The following is a 19241-nucleotide window of genomic DNA, read 5'->3' on the forward strand; positions in this document are numbered from 1 at the left end:
GGCCCTTGGGGGAATGAGCCTCCTGCAGAAAGAGGCTGTGGAAGGTGGAAGGAGGCACCAACAGGAAACAGCACCTGGGGACACCTAGGAGCCAGCGAGGCCAGGCGGAGAGGGCATGGGCTTTGGAATTGTTCAGCCCTGGTGTGAATGCCACTTCTTGCTGTAGGGTCTCACTGACCTGTGGGAGTGGGTCGAGGGGTAGGAGCAATGCAAACGGGGGCTTCAGGGAAGGTAGCCGGTGAGACTGGACCAGTGCTGGGGCCTGGGAGGCCTAGGGGAGGGCAGAAGCAGGAGAAAGCAAGTGGCCACAGTGGCCATCTCAACATCAGGGACCACTCTGTGGGGTGGCCAAGCTGATATCCACAGCTGCTAAAGTCTCAGGGAACCAGGGGCCAGCATGGGCCTCCCCCGTGATCTCTTTCCCTTCCTGACCCGCAGGAGAGCTGGCTTCCGTGGGCTCCGTCAAGGCAAGAAGCTACGCCTGCCTCATGCAGAGGCAGAGCCGTGACCTTCCAGATAAGCCCTGTGTTCTCCTCAAGGGGCCTGAGACCCCACCCTCACAAAGCTGTCCTTGGGAGGACACCTGCATCCAGAGGCATCATGCATTGGAAACCTCCCTTCTTGGGTGGCTGAGTTTATCACGAGGACAAGGCATTGGCCTGGGAGACCCAGGTTCTAGGGACAGACTGGCTTCTGATTTGGGGCAAGTCCTCCCCATCCAGGCCTCAGTTTCCCCTCCTGTGTACCGAAGGGTTGCATCTGGTGATCTCCTGCAGCTCTGACTTCGTGTGCACAGGTGGAGGCCCTGGGCATGGGGAGGGTGGGCAGCTGCCAACGGACTCCAACTTCTGTCCCCCTGGGACCAGGGAACTACCATTTACTGAGCACCTGCTATGTGCCCGATACTTTATTATTATTATTGATGATGATACTGATATTTACTGGACACTTACTATGCACAAACATTTTTAATGTCAGATTAAAGTCTCTTCTCTTTACCGCAACAGTTTGCTCTAAGGGGATTTCTAAGGAAGCTTGTTTGTTTGTTTCCGCCATGATGGTGGCAGAAGTCTTGGTGCTGATGGCTTGGTGGCTTTTTGGCTTTTGTGGTGTTAGCGGTGGTGGTGACCCAACCGAGAGGCCATTGAGAGCTGGAGGACCTCACTCTTGTGGCTTGAGGCAGCCGGTACATAGGGCTTCCTCGACCACACCACAGGGGTTAATTGGCTGGTCTCCTGACCTTGAAGGTCATGGGTCTGGGCTTCGCAATTCAGAATCTCTCTGGAGCAGGCAGATGCAGAACGAAGTTCATGACGTGAATTGGTCAAGGAACCTGGGATCCCTGCGAACTATCTGGTGCCTTCCTCCAGGAAGGCATATTTCCTCCAGAAATGTAGCACATATTTCTTTCCTCCTTGGTCCTTGGTCTTGCAATGTTCTGTCTGGTGGGGCACAGATGTTCAACAGCGTGATGAGAGTTACTAGGGGGGATGTGCAGGTGTGATGCAGGTGCACAGCAGAGGAGCCCTCCTCACCTGAGTGCTCAGACCCTGCAGGAGGAGAGATGCCTGGAATAATAGGAGCAGAGGCCCTGGAGCTGGAAGGGGTTGAGCTTTGGGAGAAGCAGAAAGAGGCTAGGATGGGCTGAGGTGCAGGGCGTGGGGGGCAGTCTTGGGAGCAGAGGTCAGTGACCAGAGCCTGCAGGGCCTCCTGTGTCCACCTCAGGGCAGAGGGACCCTGCTCTTTGAGGGTTTCGCCAATGCCTCAGCTGTGCGTTTGCATTTTTAAAAAAATATTTATTTTTTGGCTGCGTTGGGTCTTCGCTGCTGCATGCAGGCCTTCTCTAGTTGAGGCGAGCAGGGGCTACTCTTCATTGCGGTGTGTGGGCTTTGCGTTGCAGTGGCTTCTCTTGTTGTGGAGCACAGGATCAAGGTGCATGGGCATCAGTAGTTTTGGCGCACAGGCTCAGTAGTTGCGGCTTGCGGGCTCTAGAGCACAGGCTCAGTAGTTGTGGCGCACGGGTTTAGTTGCTCTGTGCATGTGGGATCTTCCTGGACCAGGGATCAAACCTGTGTCCCCTGCGTTGGCAGGCAGATTCTTAACCACTGTGCCACCAGGGAAGTCCCTGTGTTTGCTTTTTTTTTTTTTGTAGTACGTGGGCCTCTCACTGTTGTGGCCTCTCCCATTGCGCTCTGGACGCGCAGGCCCAGCGGCCATGGCTCACGGTCCTAGCCGTCCCGCCGCGGCATGTGGGATCTTCCTGGACCAGGGCACGAACCCGTGTCCCCTGCATCGGCAGGCGGACTCTCAACCACTGCGCTACCAGGGAAGCCCTGTGTTTGCATTTTTAAAAGATCACTTCTTCCTGTTGATGGAGAATTGACTGGCTTTTTGTCCTCCAGGAAGCTGCAATGGCCTTTCCCAAATCCCCAGGCTAGATCGCTCCCTCTGCAGTGCCCCTCAGTGGGCCCTCTTCTCAGCTTTGTAGCGTTGACTACCTGCTTTGTGCAAGTTTCCTGGTCTGCCACTGGAGGCTGAAACATGGTGTTCAGATGTTGGTTGAATGACTGAGTGATGTGAATTTTAATTAATAATAATAATAATAAAAATAGTTAACACCGATATAGGCTTTACCATATGCCAGACACAGTCCTAAGCACTTTACATGTCTTAAGTGTCATTTAATCCTTGTAATATATTTCCAAGGTATGTATCATTATTCTCTCCATTTTGCAGAAAAGGAACTGAAGGGGATTCCATGAGGGAACTCAGCCACCAGACCCTGCGTAGGAGAGGAAGGATTCAGGATGCCATTGTATCATTCTCACCCAATTTATTTTAACAGCTTCTGGGTTTGAGTCCTGGCCTCACTCCTGCCCAGCTGTGTGACCTTAAGTAAAGGTCATATAACTTTCTGAGCCTCAGTTTCCTGATCTCTAAAATGAGAGGTTCACCTCACTTGTGATGCTAAACAGAGAAGAAGAAAAGCTAATCACTTAGCACAGTGCTTTGGCCCCAGGCACACTTGAACTCACTGGCAGTGTGACGAATATTTTTTCTCTGACTCCTGAAACAGGCTGTGTAGTACTGGCTCTCCCCTGCTGTCCTCTAAGTCCAGCTTCCTGAGGCTTTTGTCTGTTCCTGAGCCTACGCCTACAGTTTCACAATGGCTTGTGAACAGTAACCCTCCTCCATCCATTCCCCAAATATTGAGGGCATGTGTACTACTTCCCAGGCACCAGAGCCCCTGGGGTTAGGCAGAGCCAGAGCTTCCTTGGTTCTTGGTACCCGGAGTCCTGGGCTCGGAAAGCTTCTGAAAGTTTGATGCTTCCCCCTCAAGGCTGCCTGGAGACCTTATCCTGCCGCGTGTCATCTTTGAGCTGGACCAGCCTCCACCCAGAAGTCCCCGGGCTCAACTGCACAGATTGGAAACCCAGTTGGTGTTGTTCTGCCTTTCTCATGGGAACTGTTTGGGGGAAAGCCAAAAAGGGGTTCTGGGTTCTTCACGGTTCAAAAGTTGGAAACTTGGCCTAGGATGGGGGTGGGCAAGGAGAAGAAGCAGGAGGTTTACCTGGCTTGGGCTGCAAAGGGAGAACAGCTGGGTGCTGCTACGCCTCAGGCCGAGCTTTTGCAAATCACATGCAAATCCTCTTGCCCAGGTGTTGTACCTGTGAATAAACTTGTGTGTCTGTGTCTGAGATCAGGGGAGCTTTTGGAAGAGTGGGCTGAAACTGCGCAGGGAGGAGATCCTCCGTGAGCTGAGGAGGTTTTAGAAGCTGCCTGAGACAGGGATGGGCACCTGGAGGGACATGTCCCTTCCCTTTGGTTTTTAAGGCCCTCAGAGTTTAGTTCTGAAGAGCGGGTGCCTGGGTGGAGAGGAGAGGGATTGTCTCTCCATGGGGCAAACAGAGCCTGTAGCAGTAAATGTGTATTGAGTGAATAAGTGAGCAACCGAATTCTCCTTGGGGTCTCTGGCTGCCATTCTTGCCATAGGTCTCAGGGCTCCCATCCCAAGGAAAAGGACCTTGCCTGCCTCCCTGTTTTCTTTCCCCCAGCCCATCTTCTTAGACCCCCGCTCTTAACCACTGGGTCTCCAGGAGTGCTCTCCTGACATAGAGGTCCAGGTCACATCTCTCTCCAGCCAAAGCCAGTTCTGGTTGTAGAGGTGGTCCTCTTATCTCCAAAGACCTGCCCCCCCATCCCTGGGGCCAAGCAACTCCAGTTTCAGGTACACCTAGTGCAGCCAGCCTTCCCCCCCTCCCACTGGCCCTCAACCGTGTGGCCAGTCAGCAGTGAGGGTGGCAGCCTCAGAGGAAAGGCGGGCCTGCCTGAGTCTGGGAGACTGGGTCCTAGGTGCCTGATGTTGATATGAGTGAAGGATGAAGGTTGGGGTGATAGGACCAAAACTTGGGAGGAGCTGGTTGCTTCCCTGAGCTCGTGGTGCAAGGGAACATGAAGCTTCAAGTCAGCGAGGGTGAGGGTGTGTAACAGAGGAAAGCAGTGCCACGAACTCTAGGGACCCTTGATTATTTTCAGTTGCAGCTGGGAGCAGCATCCTGTTCAAACCGCACTGGAGGCCTGATGTTGGCTGTCTTCTTTGAGTGACTATCTTTTCTGTTGTTTTGGTGAACAGCACATTTATTTTTTGCTTGTTAGCCAGAGGTCGGTTTCTGTTGTTTGTGACTCAGAACCCCACCCCGTGCCCCCGACCCCACCCCCATTGTGGCGGCTGGAGGATGAGGTACGGTCCTGCGTGGGAAGTGCCAGATTCAAAGCAGCGATCAGACAAAGGCCATTGTCTTCCCCTTGCAGTCTCCGCTATGACTTGCCTTTTGCTGTCTCTTAGAATTTGGTCTCATTTAACGATGAGGCTTGTGGTCTCATCGGGTCTGAGGGGGAACAGCGCCTCCTGGTGGCCAGAGTGCAGATCCCAAGGGGAAGGGAACGTGATGGGGCTGGAGGCAAGGCAGTCTCAACGTCCTGGCCAGCAGTCCCAGGGCCTCACCTGTAGAGCAGGTGTCTGCTCTGAAAAAGTTGGCTTCTAGAAGCCTGGGCAGGACCCTGTCCAGGGCTCAACGAGGGCCAGAGCCAGAGCTGACCCTCACCAACTGAGAGTGCCACAGGGCGGGTTCTGAGCAGGGCTGGCCAGGGTAGGTGAGGACAGAGAACCCAGGGCAGCTAGAAGGGGAGAAGATAAGACCACTTCTGGAAAGCATGGGTGGATTGGTCATCCCTTTACAGAGGGACAGAATCCAGCTGTTCCAGAAACCACCCCCAGTGGCTGTTGTCTGGCTCTGGAAGGGCTTTTCCTCATGGGATGCTGGCGGGGGACAGCCAGATCTGTCCTGGCTGCCAGAATTCCCCAGGGTCCCCCACCTTGGACTCTTCTCTGATTCCAAGGCCATTACCACACTGGTCCCAGGTGCCTGACTGGCCTGAGCATTGCTGATTCTCCTGGTATTCTTCCGAATAACAAGGCAAGGTCGAGAAGCAAGACATGCTTTGTTGAGCACCTACTGTGTGCTGGGTGTTTGTTTGTACATTGGATTTCATTTGATCACTGTCCATCAAGGAAAACAGTAGCATCTAGATCTTATCTGTATGGCCAGGGAGGCCCACAGAAGGTGACTTGCAGAACCACCTCGAAGCCTGGGCTCTCTCTCCTGCCCCATCAGGTTGGTCTCAGACGGCAGTTCCAGAGTCCCCAGGCCATAGGTTTGCTTGGCAGTGAAGGGGCAGTGAGCTGTGGGGAGGATGTTTACATCCCGCCTGCCAGTCCCCCCTCGAGGTATAGAGGAGCTGCTGGTGCAGGGCAGGAGGGTCTGGTTGGAATGGCCCTGGGCCTCAAGGTGGGGGCACTGGTGGAGGCAGAGCTGGAAGGGAGGGGCATGAGGGGGCAGGCTGGGATCAAACTTCTGGCTTCAGAGTCCACCCTGTACCTTCTCAGCAGGTCTGACTTGGGCCCAGACGTCATGCATTGGGGCAAGGTAGTCTGCACGAGCTGCAGGAGCCACCAGCAAGGCTGAGGTCAAGTCCAACTCTGCAAATGACTAGCCATGACATCCTGGGTGGGTGACCTCCCGCTCTGCACCCCATCCCCATCTGCCCAGCAGACACGAGTGCACTGCCCTTACAGTGTTGTGAGGACTAAGTGGGGCAAAGTACCAGGAGGGACCTGGCAGAGAGCAAGTGCTCAGGGGACTCTGGCTGATTCTCAAGCAGAATTAAGGGGGCAGTTAGCCTCCAGATATCTTCAAGATTCCAGGGCTAAATTCCTGACTACAAGACCCCTGAGAAGGGCTTCCCTGGTGGCGCAGTGGTTAAGAATCCGCCTGCCAATGCAGGGGACACGGGTTCGAGCCCTGCTCCGGGAGGATCCCACATGGCGCGGAGCGGCTAGGCCCCCGTGCGCCACAACTACTGAGCCTGCGCGCCACAACTGCTGAAGCCTGTGCACCTGGGGCCCGTGCTCCACTGCAAGAGAAGCCACTGCAACGAGAAGCCCGAGCACCACAACGAAGAGTAGCCCCAGCTCGCTGCAACTAGAGAAAGCCCGCGTGCAGGAACGAAGACCCAACGCAGCCAAAAAAAAACACAAAAAGACCCCTGAGAAGAGGTAGGTGAATGTGTAGGTCCTTGTAGCACTGGCCACGCCCATCTCTGGGCTGATCAGTGCACCTGAGGCCCTTGTTTGCTTACCTGAGGCCCTTGTTTGCTTACCTGAGCAGTGTGAGTCCTAGGAGATCAGGGGTGGGTCTACATTGTCAGTGTTCCTGGTGCCCCAGAACAGAAAAGATGATGGGACACCCTTGGGCGAGTTCCCTGTCTCTGGAAGTAAGAGAATGGAAGTGAACGCCTATCAGGAAGCTGGACAGGGAATTTCTACTTTAGGTGTGTCTCTGAAGACCAGGCCAGGGAATGATGGGGAAGGGGTTGGAAGGAGAGTCCTCTGGCCATTCTTAGTGGCTTCTCCACAATTTCTGGGAAGGAAGGACTTGAGAGTTGTCTTGAAGCTGCATTTGCGAAATAAACTCACTTTTCCTTAGATTGTCTGTTTATTTGGCATGGGGTTCCCGGGGCTGCAGGTGATGGGTCAGTGGCTTCGGGAAGCCTGTGCTTCTCTGAGTGGTCACGAGGGGGCAGCCCAGACTGCATTATCGCTGCTCCAGCTCCAAGCAGGAGGAAGGAGGATGGGGGCAGATCCTGATCTGAGATCTGGGGGCAGGAAGAGGGGCACAGAATTGAACAGCTGCAGGGGCGGGGCACTCTAGGGACAGATTCCCCCTCCTCTGGGGCAAGGAGAATGTAAGCATATGGCTGCTGAGAGGAGGGAGGAGGGGGCCTAGAGCACAGGAGGAGAGGAGCCCCGAGGGCAGTGCTGACCCCAGGTGGGAGGCATGGCGGGTGGTGAGCTGTGGGCTATAGCCCTTCCTGGAGTACCTCTCATCATCCCCTGGGAGGGCAGACTGTGGTGCAGGCTTTCCAGTATCCTGGGCTTGCACATCTCTCCAGGGAAACAGACCTTGCAGGGAAAGGAGGCTAAAGGGGGGCTCTGGTGTGGGAGGGAGCAGACCTGTGTGTAATGAGTATGCTCATTTCAGAGCTCCTGGCCTCCTTCCAGGTCAGCTGCTCCCCTGGGCTCTGCATGGGCTTAGCACAGGCACAGCTGTGGGTAAGCAAAGGACTTCCACCTGCCCTCAGAGTGGGGCCTGGGGCCCTCTCTGGGTGAGAAGATAGGGTGAGGGAGTAGCCTAGGGAGAAGGCAGCCCCTCGTCACACTCAGTCATCATCCGGTGCATCCCTGGGGGTGCAGGGCAGAGAAGGCCAGGACTCCCTCGGGCTGCAAGTTGGGGGTACCGGGCAGGGGCCAGAGAGTTCAGCTACATCCCAGGATGGCAAAGAGGATATCCTGCCCGTTCCCATATACTGCCTGCCTGCCCAGCTGTGTGGGAGCCCAGCAGGAGGAGGACAGGATCTTGCAGTCCTGAGGAGGGTGGCTTCTGGGAGGGGGCCCGCCTGGGAAGAATGAAGGCTAGGGTTTTAGCCTTGCCTACATCAGCTTGCTAGGTTCCTATCTAGATCTCAGTTTCCCCATCTATGCCATGAGGCTCACTTATTCATTTATTCATTGCATGTTTATCTAGTGTTGAGCTAAAGGCAGGGGCTTTGCCATCCCACACTCCTGGGTCTGAGTCTTTGCCACTTACTTGCTGGACAACTTATGTGATGATCTAGGCCTCAGTTTCCTCATCTGTAAAAAGGGGTGAATAATAGTGTGTGCCCCATAGGATTGTTGATTAAATTATTATTACACAACGAGGAAAATGGGAACTGGATGCTGTTCTTGGGAAACGCTCAGTGTAAACACACTGAGAATGCTCACACAGAAGCTTGCAGATACACAAGGACACACATACGTGCGTGCCCTGAGGTTTGTACACAAAAGAAGCAGCATTCTAAAAGAGGCACCTTTCGAGCCTTCCCTGGTGGTCCAGTGGCTTAGACTCCATGCTCCCAATGCAGGGGGCCCAGGTTCGATCCCTGGTCAGGGAACTAGATCCCACATGCTGCAACTAAGAGTTTGCATGCTGCAGCTAAAGACCCTGCATGCCGCAAGTAAAAAAGATCCCATGTGCTGCAACTAAGACCCAGCATAGCCAAATAAATAAATAAATATTAAAAAAAATTTTTTTTTTTAAAGAGGCACATTTCAAAGTCTGGGGCAAAGTAGAGGGCGTATCTGACTTCAGGCCTGAGATGACCATGGTAGGTTAGCAGCTCAGCTGTCTGGGGTGTGGTTGGTGCTCAATGGTGTGTGTGTGTACACGCTTGCACATGCACGAAGCCTCTGATTTCCCCCTCCCTCAGGCCCTGAGATGGTGGAAAGAGCCAGGGGAATGGCCAACTTTTCCCCTCTTTACCTCTGCTCCTGGTCTCTGTGATCCTGCAAAAAAGTCCCCGACTAGGAACTGAGAATAGCTCTGAGTTCATGGACTCAAAAGATACAGGTGTTGGTCCTGCCTCGTCAACTTTCCTGGGGAAGCCGTCTTCCCTGTCTGAGGCTCTGTCTCTCCATCTCTTAAATGGAGTTATTTCACTTGTGAGGCTGTGCTTCCCTGAGAAGGGCGATGATTTGCCCTGGGCACACAGTAAGCCCCTTCCTGCCTCAGAACCTTTGCGCACATTGCTCCCTCTGCCCAGAACTCTTTTTTCCTCTTCCCTTCCTATTTAATTCTTCCTCCTGGGAGAAGCCTGCCTTGATCTAACCATCTAAAGCCATCATCCTTGTTTGTCTCTTTATTACACTTTTGCTTCTTCTTCAGGAATCTCATTACAATTTGTAATTGGGTATTTACTTTTATGTTTACTTTTTTTAGTCTGTTTCTTCACTAGACTTTAAGCTCTATGGGAGCAGAAATAATCATATGCTGATCTTGTTCACAGCTATGTCTCCACCAGCCAGCACAGAACCTAGTACATAGTAGATATTCAATCAATATGATGTAAATTCCTTTTTTTTTTTTTTTTGCGATACGCGGGCCTCTCACTGTTGTGGCCTCTCCCGTTGCAGAGCACAGGCTCCGGATGTGCAGTCTCAGCGGCCATGGCTTACGGGCCCAGCCGCTCCGTGGCATGTGGGATCTTCCCGGACCGGGGCACGAACCCGTGTCCCTTGCATCGGCAGGCGGACTCTCAACCACTGCGCCACCAGGGAAGCCCGTAAATTCCTTTTTTGGCATAGGAAATCTATACACATGATACAAAATTCAAAAGTTACAAAAGGATAAAATCTCTCTCAAACGTGTCCTCTGGACATCCGTTACTTTCTTTAGAGAAGAGACTTACTTTTTCTTATACATCCTTGCAGGATCTTCTCTGCATGTATTAGTATAGTGTGTTTAAAAACATAAATGGTAACAAAACTAGATACTTTGTTCTGGAGAATCTTCCATATCATACATATTATTTTGTATGGATCTATCATAATTTACTTAGTCATTTCCAGATTATTGGAAATAATGGAATGCCGCAGCAAAGATCCTTGAACATATTATTGTCATTTGTGTAAGCTTAACTGAAGGATCAATTTCTAGAAGTGGAATTGCTGGGTCAAAGAGTATGTACTTTGAAAATTTTGACGAATACTGTCAGATTCATTTTTTAGAGGTTTACTTTTTAACTTAAATGCACCTTCACCAAAATGAAGATGAGTGCCTGTTTTCAACACCCTTTCCAGCACAGTGTGTTAGCAGACATTACATCTCTGCCGATCTGATTGGTGAAAAATTGTATATCGTTTATATTTCTTTTATTATAAGCGAGGTCAAGCATCTCTCTCTTTTGTTTTGTTTTTTATTAAGGTATAGTTGATGTACAATATTGTATAAGTACCTCTTTATAGTTTAAAATTTATTTGTATTTTCCTCTTCTGTTAATCATGTTTTTTGTCCATTTTTTATTGGATTGCTGTTTTTTGGTTGGACCTCTTTGCATATTAAGGACATTATTCTTTTATCTGTGTATCACGCAGCATTCCAGCAGGAAACGGAATTCTCAATTCAGGTTAATTTGGGGAAGGGTTAATAAGGGATTATTTACACGGCTATATAGGCAGGGAGTAGTGGGGGCTCTCGGGGTAGTTCAGTTGCCTGAAGGATGCCACTAGAGGGAGCTGTTACTAGACCCCCAGGGAAAGAGCTGCACGCGGAGGGATGCCTGAGAGGTCACCTTTCCCATCTCCCATTAGAGATTCGGTTCCAGGAAACCAAATAGAAACCAGGGGGCAAGGGTGCCTGTGGCTGAGGCCCCTGCAGGCCAGCTTCACAAGACAGAGAGCAGGGTAGACAAGGGTAGAGAGGGGATCTGGAGGGGCAAAATGGAAGAGATCAGCACACATTTGTTGTATGTCTTTTGACTTTACGATTCTTTTAAATGTAGAAATGATTTACTTTTATGTAGTAGGATCGGTCTTTTCAATTATTTTCAACATGATTTATTCAGTAACGTATCTTTGCCCCATTGATTTGAAATGTTACCTTTTAGTAAAAACTTATATGAATGATTGAATGAATCAGTAGCATTTCTGGGCACAAAAACTCACTGCTCTATCATTTGTTACACAGCACCAGACCCCATTGTTACCCGTGGGCCCTGCCTGGGGTTCATGTCCAAAGCCCTGCCATACCCCTAGTATCCTCTGAACTGCCAAAGTGGACATGGTGTGGGTCCATAAGAAGATGGAGGGCTTCCCTGGTGGAGCAGTGGTTAAGAATCCGCCTGCTAATGCAGGGGACACGGGTTCGAGCTCCGGTCTGGGAAGATCCCACACGCCGCGGAGCAGCAGAGCCCATGAGCCACAACTACTGAGCCTGCGCTCTAGAGCCCGTGAGCCACAACTACTGAAGCCCGCGCGCCTACAGCCTGTGCTCTGCAACAAGAGAAGCCACCGCGACGAGAAGCCCGCGCACGACATCGAAGAGTAGCTCCCACTCGCCGCAACTAGAGAAAGCCTGCGTGCAGCAATGAAGACCCAACGCAGCCATAAAAAAAAAAAAGATAAATAAAAGTTAAAAAAAAAGGAAGGTGGCGTTCCTGTGGGGTGGCCCAGCCAAGAGTACCAGTGGGCTGGTGGGGAGTGGGGTGGGGGTGGGCATTCATGTCAAGGCTAGTCCTGGGGGGTGGATAAGCCCGCAGATGTGGGGCACCCTCTCTCTGTGCGTGCGTGCACATGGGCAAGCATGAGCCTGGCGTGGTCAGGTGTATACCTGTGCGTGAGCCTGCCAGGTGTGCGTTCAGGTGGGTCAGCATGCCAGCCAGGTATGTGCGTGCTTGCAGCCAGGCGTGTGTTTGCAGGTGTGCCTGCTGTCTCCTGTGCCCTCAGGGCCACGGGAGCTGCTTGCTCGCGTGCCTGAGAGTCCTTCTTGCCGTGGGAATTGAGGAATCTCTCAGGCCCCAGGTTAGCACGTCCTCCAAGGTGGGGGTGGAGGTGGGGAGGCGGCCGGTGGGGTAACCAGTCAGGTTTGTGGAGCGTGTTTCTGCTCCTCCCTCTCGCTGACGATGGTCACGCCTGAGAGCCTGGAGACCTGGACCTGGTGACGCCATCTGCCTGGACAGGGCGAGCTGAGACCCTGCCCAGAGCTTTGGGGGGTTGTGGTGTTGAAAAGGAGTAGCGGAGAGAGATGCAGATCAGACAGAGCTGTGCACTGGGCAGTCAGGCCAGGAGGGCCCAGCTACGGGGATGGTCCCACCCAGTCCACTCCCCACACAGGCTGCCACGTGGGGAAACTGAGGCCCAGACAGGGTGCATCTTGTCCAGAGCCTCTGCCCAGCAGCCCACCAGGGGTGAACCCTCCGAGACATCCTGCTGGGTGTGGACAGGCACAGTGGAAGAGCCCCCTCCCCCCACATCAGAGGGCTCCCCGTCTGAGGGTGGAGGCGCTGGACCCACCTGGAGTGAGGGTGATTGTGCATGAGAGGAAGTTGGGGGTGTAGGTGAAGATGCTGCTACATAAGTGAAACCCTGAGTACCGGAAGGACTTCTGGGGGGAGAACATCCTTGGTCCCCCAGCAGTGTGCCCTGTGCTCTCTGAGGGGATTTCTGGGGCTCTGACCTCATCCCTATCTGCAGTGTAGGAGTTTTGGCTGAGCCCTGAGATGGATCCTTCCCTCTCTCTCATCTTTCCTGGCTCAGCCCCTGGGCCCTGACCATCCATGGACTGGCTTCTTGCACTGTTATTTACTCAGTTGGTCAACACTCATCAATTGGGACTGCTCTAGCCAGGCCACTCTGGGGCCACAGAGATGAATGAGAACAGGGCCCTGGACTCTTGCAGGAGGGGTCAGGGATGCCTCTGAAAGGAGGTGGGGGAGGCCAGTCTAGGTTCAAGGACAGAATGTACCAAGAATGAGAGTCCTAGAGTGCACAGGCCCTCCCCTTGAGCAGCATGGGGGGTCTCCAGTCTTCCCTGGGGCAGTCATCAGGGGGGTGGTGGCCTGTCCCACAGGGAGGTGAGTTTCCTTCCGGCAGCTCCTTCTCACGCAATGGGCCGGAAGGGGTTGGGGGCCCATTGTTCCCTGTCACGCCAGCACCCCCAGCCCTCCCCAGCTGCTGGGTGGGGGGAGCAGTGGAAGGAAGTAGGCTGAGCCCAGGCCCTGGCAAGACCCCAGTGAGAGGGTGTGGGGTCCTGGGAATGCTGGCTCACACACGGACCTGGTATATGCACAGCTGCACATGCCATGCCCATGTCCCGGGTTCAGTCCTGCCCCCAGACCACCTTTCCCAGCATTCCTGGTGTGCATGCATCTGTGTGTGTGTGTGTGTGTGTGTGTGTGTGTGTGTGTGTGTAGCATTGATTTAATACCTGACACTTTACACACTCCATCTCATTAGGCCCTCCCCAACCCTGTGGGGTAGGATTATCATCCCCAGTTGCAAGCTGAGAAAATCTAGACTCAGGGAGGTTATGCAACTGGCCCAGCATTAGTGGGCGAGCTGGGATTTAGACCTCTCTTTGTGAGCCAGCCTCCTACCTTATCCCCTTTCCCTTTCCCAGGCCCTGCTGGGGATTAGACTCTTATCATTAATTACTGACCCAGGATAGCATAGAGGGTGCACAGGTGAGGGGGTGGTTTGGGGAAGCATATCAAGTATCACCATGTCGTCCTTCTAATACTAGAAACATCTGCTGGCATGCAGGGCTGGCAGGGAGAGCGTAGGTGGCCTCAGTGGAGACCAGAGGCTGCCTCCCTCATCAGTGCAGGTTGAGGGCTGTTGGGTAGGCTCCCTATCCAAAAATGCCCCCTCCCCTGCACAACCTGAGAGCTGCTGCTACAGTTGCACAACCTTGAATCACGGCCCCAATTCCAGGGGCATCCTGCGAACCTGGTGTTATGTCCTGGTACAGGGGTAACCAGAGTGCGGGATCTTGGGGGGCAAATTTTGAGAGAGGGGATCATTAAGGGATGGGGAACTTGGCTCAGGGTGTGATGACCTCTGGTGGCAGCCCCCTCTCAGGGACAGGAGCCAATGACAGGGATAAGGTGGAGGGCTGACTCATGGATTGCGTCTTTGAACCATATAAACTTTGGACTAAGAAAATCCAGCCTCTGGTTTCCCCCACCCAGATGGTGCACTCACCACCCTTCTTTCAGAAGTCTGCTCCCTCCTCAGAGTCCTTTGTCCCTTGGAAAATCCTTCCTTGGGGAGCAAGTTGCCTTTGGACTAAGACTTATCTGGGCAGATCTGGGGGGTGTCCCCAGTGACTGGGTTCATTTGCATAGGGACCAAGGGGATCCTGGGAGGAGGTCACCTTCACCCTGAGGAAAAAAGGAGCCAAGCAGGACCACCTACCCCAGTGTCACAGTCCCTATCAGAAAAAGGATGAGCTGGGCCAAAATAAGAATAGTGATTTTTTTTCGGTAATTTGTCAAGAAACCTAACCTTTTGGAGTCTCAGGGAGGACTGGGAATGAGGGCAAGATTGCTTTGTACTGAAGATATGGGGAGGGGTGGGCAGGGCAGGAGAAAATAACAAATGGAGTCTTTTGTGTGGCTCTGTAAGCTCTCTCCTGTGCCACTGTCTTTCCTGGGCCTGGTGTGCAGGGTCCACCTGCCAAGGTGGCATGTGTGCTGTGACTACTTGGACCAGACACAGATGTTGCTCCAAGGGGACTCAACACTGACTGACACATGGCCTGGTTCAGTCAAACTCCTTTCTCAAGAACCTGAACTGAGTTAAGTAAAGCAAAGAGCTGGTTAGCGGTGGATGTTTGAGATAAAAGGAGTTGAGAGACTGAACTGAACAAGCTGGGAGACTTAGGGAAATCACTTAATTTTCCCTGTGAGGCTGACATGGGAGTCTCAGCCCAGGGCTTTTCCCACCATTTCATGGGATTCCCAACCCAGGGCTTTTCCCATCATTTCATCTTAACCAAATTACCCCTTCCCAGTGCACTGCACCCCACAGTTTGCCAGATTCTCACGGGATTTCGCCCACAGCCTTACGTGAGGCTGGAAGACCAGGGGTCATTGCCAGTGGCCTGATCTTCAGGTTTATGGTGCTGGAGAAGACCTCAGAGGTGGCTGAAGATGGGGGATCTGAGGCCCAGAGAGAGGAAGGGACTTGTCCAAGGTCACCCACAGGTAAAACCTGAGCTTAGGATTCCTAATCCTCCAGCCCAGTGTTCTTTCCAACTCTGCACATGGTTCAATGGTCGTGTTGCCTTTCTGAGCTGCCCTGTTCTATCCGAACAGTCCTGGCTATGTGGGTGAGGCAGGAGAAGAGACGCTGCACAGGGTATAAGAGACACAGCCCTGAGTCCCTCCCCAACCACTTCCCAGCTCAGGCTTCTGAGCCTTGTGTTCCTTATCTCAAAAGGGGCTATAGTGGCGCCTGCCTCCTGAGGTTGTCGTGAGAACAGCCTGGGATGGTGTGTGTCCAGGACCTACCCAGGGAGGGGCAGGACAGAACCGTTGCAGTCTACCTCCAGCCTGCTGTGGGGGGCAAAGTCTCCATGTCCAGTTTCTCCTCCTTTGGCTCTGACCAGAGGGGAGCCCTAAGCCAGCCCAAGTGAGTTAAAGATTGGCCAGGTGTGCGTGAGAAGGCTCAGGCCAGTTCCTGACCACAGGGAGCCAGACAGGGCAGTGACCCTGAGTGACCACTGGGCCTGAAATTCCCCAGGGAGCTGGGCCTCGGCTGAGTCTTGGATTGATGAAGTATGGCAGTGTCTGTTTGTTGCTTGTTGGGGGTCTTTACGTGTGCCACTAGGGTGCTTCGATGGAATTTTCCACTAGTTAGGGGCTCTGAAGGATAGGACCATGTCCCCGACAGACTGGAGCTCCCAGAACAAGGGTTTGTCTCCTTCCTCAGACAGGGCCATGTTTCCTGAGATTCCGGGGGATGAGCTGCATCCCCCTCATCAGACTGGGACTTTTAGAGCAGGTTCATTTCCCCCTCAGACTGGAGCCCCCAGGTAGGCCTGTGTCTCCCTGCTCCGCTTGTGACGTGCAGGACAGGGTCACGTCCTGCTCACCCTCAGGTTCCCAGGACAGGACTATCTTCCCCTCAGACTGGAGTTCCCTAGGGCAGAGCTGAGCCTCCTTTGTCTGACGGGTGAGCTGAGTTTCCTCAAGGGGTTCCTTGAGGAGTTTGCTTTGGGTTTGAGGACAGACAAGTGGAGCTCAGGTGAGGTGCTTCCTCCCTCCAGGACTTTAGCACAGAATCCGGCTGATTTTATTCTTAAATTTTTTATTTTCTTCAAAGTCACAGACAGCCGTGATTATTTCCAGAATGTTGAGGCAATTCTGCCACTGGATGAACATTTGAAAATGAGGTCTGGCTCATTTTCATCTCATTTCAGAAAATCATAATTTGTAGGACAGATGAGGCCGAGTCTTGATTAGTAATAGAGAAGGCAAAAACAAACTGACGGGGCTTCCCTGGTGGCACAGTGGTTAAGAATCCGCCTGCCAATGCAGGGGACACGGGTTCGAGCCCTTGCCCCAGAAAATCCCACATGCCACAGGGCAACTAAGCCCATGCATCGCAACTACTGAGCCTGCGCTCTAGAGCCCGTGAGCCACAACTACTGAGCCCGCGTGCCACAACTACTGAGCCCCCATGCCACAACTACTGAAGCCCGCGTGCCTAGAGCCCATACTCTGCAACACCACAATGTCACCACAATGAGAAGCCCGCACACGACAACAAAGAGTAGCCCCGGCTCTCCGCAACTAAAAAAAGCCTGCGTGCAGCAATGAAGACCCAATGCAGCCAAAAATAAAAAAAGAAACAAATAATAAAGTTCCCTTTAAAAAAACAAAAACGGGGCTTCCCTAGTGACGCAGTGGTTGAGAGACCGCCTGCCGATGCAGGGGATACGGGTTCGTGCCCAGTTCCGGGAGGATCCCACATGCCGCGGAGCGGCTGGGCCCGTGAGCCATGGCCGCTGAGCCTGCACGTCCGGAGCCTGTGCTCCGCAACGGGAGAGGCCACAACAGTGAGAGGCCCGCGTATCGGGGAAAAAAAAAAAAAAAGAAAAGGCAATAGGAAAATAGGATTCACTTTGCAGAGATCCGCTCTACTGCCCACGTGGCTGGATGAGGCTATTCCAGAAAACAGGGCATCAGGATAGATGTGCAGGCACAGCCATTCTTTCTGTGTCATTCTCTTCTATCTCCTTCTAGGACCCTCCCTGAGAATTCCTCCATCATTTTCCTTCCTTTATCCCCAACACCCAGGGTGGGTACTTTGGAGTCACGCTATACCCAGGTGATCCCTCCAGGCATAAAGGTATGTCCTTGGAAAGAGCCTTGGGCTGGAGGGACAATAAGGAAGCAGTGGTCAGTTCAGGTGTGTGTGGGAAGGGACAAAGCCCAAATCTCAGCGTCCTCAAGCTCTGTTTCTCTGTATCCATTTTTTTCAGTGGTGAAGGGCCTTGCTCATGCATATAAAACATAATGAACAGGTCTTTCATTTTGCGAAGACCAAAGCAAACTTATTATGCACTTAGAATCGAGGGCTCTTATGAGATAAACTAATTCAACTCTTTGCCTCCATTTTTCAGGTGGAAACACTAGAGGTGAAATTAGGGAGCTTCGGAGCAGAAAAGGGGCCTCTGGCACTATGGAAGTGAGCACAGTGACTGCTCCAACCCCCAGGGCTATGTGAAGAGAGGGTAAGGCCTGGGCCTTTTTTCCCTAATGTTTTGCCAATATTTTATTGGATTACTTGCCTTTTGTGTTTTTGATTGATAGACTTTAGTTTTGGAGCAGTTGTAGGTTATAGAAAAATGAGCAGAAGGTACCGAGAGTGGGCATGTACCTGCTCTCCCTGCTCCCAGTTTTCCCTGTTATTAACATCTTGCATTAGTAGGTAATTATTTTACAATTGATGAACCAGTATTGATACACTTTTATTAACTAGAGTCCATAGTTTACATTAGGGTTCACTCTTCGTGTTGTACATTCTTTTTTTCTTTTTTTTTTTGCGGTACGTGGGCCTCTCACTGTTGCGGCCTCTCCCATTGCGGAGCACAGGCTCTGGACGCGTAGGCTCAGCAGACATGGCTCACGGGCCCAGCCGCTCCGCGCCATGTGGGATCTTCCCAGACCGGTGCACGAACCCACGTCCCCTGCATCGGCAGGTGGACTCTCAACCACTGCGCCACCAGGGAAGCCCATGTTGTACATTCCTTGGGTTTTGACAAATGTATAATGCTGTGTACCCACCATTACAGTATTATACAGAATCGTTTCACTGCCCTAAAAACTCTCTGTGCTCCACCTGTTCATCTCCCCCTCCTCCCACCCACCCCCTCACCCCTGAAATCCTGGCAACCACTGATGGTCTCCATAGTTTTGCCTTTTCCAGGATGTCATATAGTTGGATTCATAAAATAGGTAACCTTTTCAGATTGGCTTCTTTCACTTAGCAATATGCATTTAAAGTTCCTCCATGTCTTTTTGTGGTTTTGACGCTTGTTTCTTTTTATTGTACACAATGTTTTATTGTGTTACTTGCCTTTAAAAATTGTGGTAAGGTTGGAAGGACCTAGAGTCTGTCATACAGAGTGAAGTAAGTCAGAAAGAGAAAGACATATACCGTATGCTAACACATATATACGGAATCTAAGAAAAAAAAATGTCATGAAGAACCTAGGGGTAAGACGGGAATAAAGACACAGACCTACTAGAGAATGGACTTGAGGATATGGGGAGGAGGAAGGGTAAGCTGGGACAAAGTGAGAGAGTGGCATGGACATATATACACTACCAAACGTAAAATAGATAGCTAGGGGGAAGCAGCCGCATAGCACAGGGAGATCAGCTCGGTGCTTTGTCACCACCTAGAGGGGTGGGATAGGGAGGGTGGGAGGGAGGGAGACGCAAGAGGGAATAGACATGGGAACATATGTATATGTATAACTGATTCACTTTGTTATAAAGCAGAAACTAACACGCCATTGTAAAGCAATTATACTCCAATAAAGATGTACAAAAAAAAAAAAATTGTAGTAAGGAACTTCCCTGGCAGTCCAGTGGTTAAGACTCCATGCTGCCAATGAAGGGGACGCAGGTTCGATTCCTGGTCAGGGAAATAAGATCCCATATGCTGTGTGGTGGGGCCAAAAGATAAAAAAAAAAATTTGTGGTAAAATATACATAAAATTTACCATTTTAACCACTTTTAAGTGTATAATTCAGTGGCATGAAGTATATTCACAATGCTGTACCACTATCAC

The 19241-nt window shown here is 52.0% G+C and overlaps 1 long non-coding RNA gene across 4 annotated transcripts in view; it reads left to right on the forward strand.

The window, feature by feature from the left end:
• The window catches only part of LOC149750161 (uncharacterized), a 33553-nt gene that overhangs the window by 4869 nt on the left and 9443 nt on the right, over nucleotides 1-19241 (forward strand). For 2 of the 4 annotated variants that reach the window (XR_016392045.1, XR_016392044.1), the window contains exons 2-3: nucleotides 2737-6616; nucleotides 11124-17675. This is a non-coding gene — a long non-coding RNA (uncharacterized LOC149750161). Of the gene's footprint in view, nucleotides 1-438; nucleotides 6617-11123; nucleotides 17676-19241 lie in introns of all 4 variants that reach the window. The other 2 variants (XR_016392046.1, XR_016392043.1) reach the window with 1 other exon arrangement.

The sequence above is a fragment of the Delphinapterus leucas genome, chromosome 2 (genome assembly GCF_059928025.1).
Source record: "Delphinapterus leucas isolate spDelLeu-1000000601 "Yukka" chromosome 2, BTC_Dleu_Yukka2, whole genome shotgun sequence".
Lineage (NCBI taxonomy): Eukaryota > Metazoa > Chordata > Mammalia > Artiodactyla > Monodontidae > Delphinapterus > Delphinapterus leucas.